Raw genomic sequence first — 6,470 nt, 5'->3', positions numbered from 1 at the left:
AGGTATGCCCGATGTTCCGCGTTTTCGGACAGACGGATCGGAGGGGGAAAGTTGCTAGTTCGATAGGTTAGGGAGGTGCGGTGGATGAACGGACTGCGTAGTCGGATTCGTCTCGTCGTTCTGAGCAACTTTCATATAGAAAACATTTTCATCCGAGTTACGGTTTAAAAGATATGAATTTTCAAAGTTTATTTGAATTTATGGAATTATTTATATTAAGAAAAATGAATTATGACGTCAGCATGAGGCAATGCTGACGTCAGCAAGTCAACAGGTCGGCTGACCAGTCAAACCAGACAGGTGGGTCCAGTGGGACCCACATGTCAGCCTCTGTTAGTCTAATACTTAATTAAACTAATCTAACAGTATAATTAGAGGGATGGGCCCCACATGTCAGTGAGTGTTTAGCTAAACTAATTATTTTTATTTATAAAACATTTTCTTTTTCTTTATTTTTTTAATTTCTGCGGCGGGGCCCGCATGTCAGTGACTGGGCCTGCCCAGTCAGCAGTTGACTGGGTCAACCCAGTCAACTGGGCCCGTGGGGGCCACTGGCAGGGACACTGGGGGTGGGGCCAGGCCAGCCACGTCGGCGGCCGGCGCCGGCGCAACTCCGGCGACCAAAACCGCGGCGGTCCCTCGCCGGAGTTGGCCGGAATCGCGCTACGGGGCTCGGGGAGGAACGGGGCTAGGCCCATTCGAAAGAACTCGCAGCGCCGCATCCAGTGGTGGCCGGGGCTTCGCCGGACTTGGCCGGAATCGGCGCCGGCGAGCGGCGGAGGCGGCGGCGCGCACGGGTGCTCGACGGAGACATGGCTACGGCGAGCTATCGAAAAAGCGGAGGGGCTGGGGGGCATCTACAAACGGCGGGGAGTGTAACGGGCTTGACCCCGTGACCATTTGGTCACCGGAGACCCGCCGGTGGCGAGCCTCGCGGCGCGGCGTTCGGGCGCGCGTGGGGGGGCAGCTACGGAGCGCGGGCGAGCTAACGGAGAGGGGGAGGAGGTAGAGGAGCTCACCGCGCGGTGCAAGAAAGGCCCGTGGGTGGCTTAGTAGCAGCAGGTCGTCGCCGGGGAAGAAGGGGGTCGCCGGCGCCCGAAGATGAAGGCGAGCTCGGGGAGGCCGATGCAGTGGCTCCGAGCTTCGACGGAGAGGCGGAGGGGGGGTAGTCGAGGGCGGCGACGTCGTACGACACGGCGAGGTGGCGAGTGGGGCACGATGGCCGCGTGAACGAGGGGAACGGCGGCGAGCGCGTCGGGCGTGGGGAAGAGGGGGGGCGGCGCGGATCCGGGGGAGGGAAGGGGGAGGCGCGGGGGCCGAGAGGGAGAGCGGGGGTGAGTGGGAGAGAGGCCCGAGGAGGCGCGGGGGCTGGCGCCCTTATCCCCTCCGGCGTCGGTGCCGGCGAGGTGGTCGGGCGGCAGCGCGCCCCTGTTCCGACCCGGTCGGGGGAACAGGAAGGGGACGCGGGGGTGAGGTGGGCTGGGCCGGGGTCGGGGCGCGGGTGGCGGCCCAGTTTGGGCCGGGGGGGCAGTGGGGGGGGGAAAGCGGGCCCTTTTCCTTTTTTCTTTTTCTCTGACTGTTTCTGTTTTCTTTTTATTTGCTTATTCCCTTTTCTGTTTTATTTCATTTAAAGCATTTAGGCATTTTATAAAAATGTGTTCTCTCCACCATAATTACCAGTGTAATATTTGGCACCCACTGAACATTTTTGTTTGAGTTTTTGAAAACTTTTATTTTTCACTTTAATTATATTTGAAGTTTGAACTAGGAGTTAGAAAGGAAGGTGATTCAAATGTGATCAAGCCCTGTTTAGCAACATGATTAGCTTAATCACAGGGAGTTACTGTAGCATGATTCCCAGGGTGTTACAAATCTCCTCCACTACAAGAAATCTCGTCCCGAGATTTAGGAGGTAGAAGGAAACAGTGCGGGGTATTCTTCGCGCAGACGATCCTCTCGTTCCCAAGTGGCCTCATCTTCAGAATGGTGCGACCACTGGACTTTGAGAAACTTGATCGCCTTCTGACGTGTGCGGCGTTCAGCTTGGTCGAGAATGCGGACCGGATGCTCCTTATAGGAGAGGTCTTGCTGCAATTCGAGCACTTCGTGATCCACAGCTCGGATTGGATCCTTGAAGCAACGGCGGAGCTGTGACACATGGAACACATCGTGAACCTGAGAAAGGTTCGGCGGTAGTTCCAGTTGGTATGCCACTTTTCCACGCCTTTCGAGAATAGTGAATGGGCCAATATAGCGAGGAGCTAGTTTGCCCTTGATCCCGAAGCGGTGAGCACCCTTCATAGGTGTGACTCGAAGATAAGCCTTTTCGCCAGGTTGATAGACCATGTCTTTATGATGACGGTCATACTGACTCTTCTGACGTGACTGAGCAGTCTTGAGATTCTCGCGAATAATGCGGACTTGTTCTTCGGCATCTTGGATAATATCCGGACCGAAGAGTGGACGCTCCCCAGTTTCTGACCAGTTCAGAGGGGTTCGGCACTTTCGTCCATATAACACTTCGAAGGGGGCCATCTTCAGACTAGCTTGATAGCTATTATTATAAGAGAACTCAGCATACGGGAGAGATTCCTCCCATTTCTTGCCGAAGGAAATAACGCAAGCTCGAAGCATGTCTTCGAGAACTTGATTGACGCGTTCAACTTGTCCTTGAGATTGAGGATGAAACGCAGTACTGAATGACAAATGAGTTCCCATTGCTTCTTGGAAACTTGCCCAGAATCTTGAAGTGAATAAGCTGCCACGGTCTGAGCTGATAACCAATGGAATACCATGGAGTGAAACAATCCTGGACATATAGAGCGTTGCCAGCTGGCTAGCAGTGATCGTTTCTTTGACTGCCAGGAAATGTGCAACTTTGGAAAGCCGGTCAATGACGACAAGAATAGCATCATTACCTTTCTGCGATTTGGGAAATCCAGTGACGAAGTCCATCTCAACATGGTCCCATTTCCATTCAGGAATAGAGATAGGTTGTAGAGTTCCAGCAGGCCTTTGATGTTCTGCTTTGATACGACGGCAAACGTCACACTCAGCAACATAACGAGCAATGTCTTGCTTCATATTAGACCACCAGAATCTCTGACGGATATCTTGGTACATCTTTGTACTACCCGGATAAATACTTAGAGGCGTATCATGAGCTTCTTTCATAACTTCCTGTGTCATATCCAGGTTTTTCTCTGCACATGGCACCACTAGGCGGCCCTTGAAGTATAGGGTGCCATCTTCAGAAATGGTGAAGAATGAGGGCTTTCCTTCTGCGAGGTAGCGCTTAATCTTGTAGGCTTCAGAGTCATACTTCTGTAGCCTTTTGATGCTGTCCTCGAGATCTGGTTTAGCAACTAGGGTATTGAGGGAACCCTGGGTAACAACGTGGAGGTTCACCTTGCCAAATTCCTTAGGAGGGGGAGCGAGTGCACCCGGAGGAACAATATGGAGGTTCAGCTTCCTGAATTCTTCAACAAGTGAGGGCTGAACTATATGAACCTGGAGGTGGTTGCAGTAAGACTTGCGGCTCAAGGCATCAGCCATTACATTAGCCTTGCCTGGCGTATAGGAAATACCCAAATCAAAGTCTGCGACAAGCTCCATCCATCTCTGCTGACGGAGGTTCAGGTCTGGCTGAGTAAACAGATACTTCAGACTTTGGTGGTCGGTGAAGATCTCGCAACGATTACCGAGAAGGTAATGTCGCCACTGCTTCAGCGCATGAATGACGGCAGCAAGTTCGAGGTCGTGAACTGGGTAGTTCTCTTCGTGAGGGCGCAATTGTCGAGAGGCATAAGCAATCACTTTGCGGTCTTGCATTAGGACACAGCCTAACCCTTGACGGGAAGCGTCGCAGTAAATGACGAAGTCCTTCTTAGTATCAGGTGGAGCTAGAACTGGGGCAGAAGTCAACTTGTCTTTGAGTGCCTGGAAACTTTCCTGACATTTGTCTGTCCATTGGAACTTGACGCCCTTATGTAACAGGTTAGTCAGAGGCCTGGCGATCTTGGAGAAGTTCTCGACAAATCGACGGCAATAGCTGGCGAGACCGAGAAAACTTCTGACTTGCTTAACGTTCTTGGGAGGAGTCCAATCAAGAATAGCCTGAACTCGCTCGGGGTTGACGGCAATACCATCCTTAGAGATGACATGCCCTAGATAGGTTACTTCCGGTAGCCAGAATTCACATTTAGAGAACTTGGCATATAGTTGATGTTCTCGTAGTTTTTCCAGCACAAGACGAAGATGTTCAGCATGTTCTTCTTCGTTCTTGGAAAATATCAGGATATCATCCAGATAAACCACGACGAACTTGTCGAGGTAATCCATGAATATGTAGTTCATCAGACGAGAGAAGGTGGCTGGAGCATTGGTTAAACCGAAAGACATGACGGTGTACTCGTATGAACCATAGCGAGTCACGAAGGCGGTCTTTGGGATATCCTCTTCGCGAACACGGATCTGGTGGTAGCCCAACCTCAAGTCGAGCTTAGAGAACACTAACGAACCCGCCAGTTGATCATACAGATCATTGATCCGAGGAAGAGGGTATTTATTCTGAATGGTAGCTTGGTTTATAGGACGGTAGTCTTGAACTAACCGGTTTGTCCCATCCTTCTTCTTGACAAAGAGAGAAGGTGCTCCCCAAGGAGAGCAACTTGGGCGAATGAATCCTTTGCGAAGAGACTTGTCGATTTCATCCTTAAGCTCAAGGAGTTCATGCGGCGGAATTTTGTAGGGTCGCTTGGCTATAGGAGTGGTGCCTGGTTTCAAGTCGATGATGAATTCGACAGCTCTAGCAGGGGGAATCCCCGGAAGTTCTTCAGGAAAGACGTCGAGGAATTCACGCACGACGGGAATGTTTTCAATGCCCTCGAGTGGTGCAGCGTTCAATGCATTCAATGCATAGAGCCTTGCCTCGGCATTTTGCACCAGATGGGCTTGGTAAGTAACTATCTCATCCGAAGGGTGTAGCAGATGGACGGTCTTAGTGGTGCAAATGATTGAAGCAGTATGCGCTGTTAACCAATTCATTCCCAGAATGAGATCAATGCTACAGGACTTCAGTACGATGGGAGAGACAAGAAATTCCAGTCCTTCAATTTCAACAGTAACATCGCGACTAACCATAGAGGTTTGACATTGGCCCGCAGGGGTGTGTACCACTAGCGGAGTGTTTATCTCTTCGTAATGAATGCCATGCAGGAATGCAAATTCTGCTGAAATGAATGAGTGGGATGCTCCTGTATCAAATAAAACGGATGCTGGTACTGAATTTACGAGGAGTGTACCCATCACAGTAGCAGGCTGGTCTTGAGCTTCGCTGAGATTAATGTGGTTGGCATGAGCACGACCATAAGACTTAGCATTGTTGTTGCGGGGCTGGTTGTTACCACGGCCAGCTGCTGGAAGGGCCAGTTGATTCTGGTTCTGATAGCAGTTCCTGGCAAAGTGACCCGGTTGACCACACTTGAAGCACAGACCATTATCGGGAGTGGGAACAGGAGCCCCAGGTGGGGGAGCTGGTAGCTTTGACTGCTTAGATGGTGGAGGAGGCAGACGCGGTGCAGCATAAGATTTCCTGGGAGCAGGTGCATTTGGACGATACATGCTGTTCGGGATCCATATCTTACGCTTCTGTGAGGGCGAGCCCGAAGATGAGCCCGTGTCACGGTTGCGCCCCTGAGAGCTCTGGTATTCCTGCAGACCAGTCTCGACATTGATGGCCTTATTCACCAAGGTGGCGAAATCGGCAAAGTCATGCACTAGAAGTGCGAGCTTGATGTCAGCTTGAAGGCCATCACGGAACTTCTCCTGTCTGCGTGCATCAGTTGCAATGTCTTCTTCAGCATAGCGGGACAAGTCCAGAAACTCCCGCTGATAAGCTTCGACAGTTTTGTTGCCTTGGGTGAGGTTGCGGAACTCACGCTTCTTCCGATCCATGACTCCCTGAGGAATGAAGCGGGCACGGAAAGCAGCTTGGAAGTCTGGCCAGGTGATGATTGTTCCAGCTGGCAGAGTACGCCTGTGGCTGTCCCACCATTGAGCTGCGGGTCCCTTCAAGAAGAAGGAAGCAAAATTGACATAGCTGGCAGGGGCTACATCAGCAGACTCCATCTCATAGGTGATGTCACGGAGCCAGTCATCAGCATCCAGAGGCTGAGTTGAGCTGCGGTAGATGGTTGGGTTGAGGCGTATGAAATCTTGAAGAGTCACTTGGGCTGGCTGCTGGTTCATATTGGGGCGAGGGAACTGAGCCATCATATTTTCCATGAATTGGCGGTTCAGTTCGAACTGTTGGATCATACCAGCCATGTACTCAGGTGGTGGTGGGGCATCGCCACCACGACCACGACCACCTGGTCTAACCATCCTGCTAATATATAACAGGGGTAGTTCAGCATTTGAGAAAATTTGCAATGACAAGAATCATTCATGATGAAACATGCATAATTGGA

The sequence above is a fragment of the Aegilops tauschii genome, chromosome 7 (assembly GCF_002575655.3).
Source record: "Aegilops tauschii subsp. strangulata cultivar AL8/78 chromosome 7, Aet v6.0, whole genome shotgun sequence".
Classification (NCBI taxonomy): Eukaryota; Viridiplantae; Streptophyta; class Magnoliopsida; order Poales; family Poaceae; genus Aegilops; species Aegilops tauschii.
Note: the sequence above shows the minus strand (reverse complement) of the source record.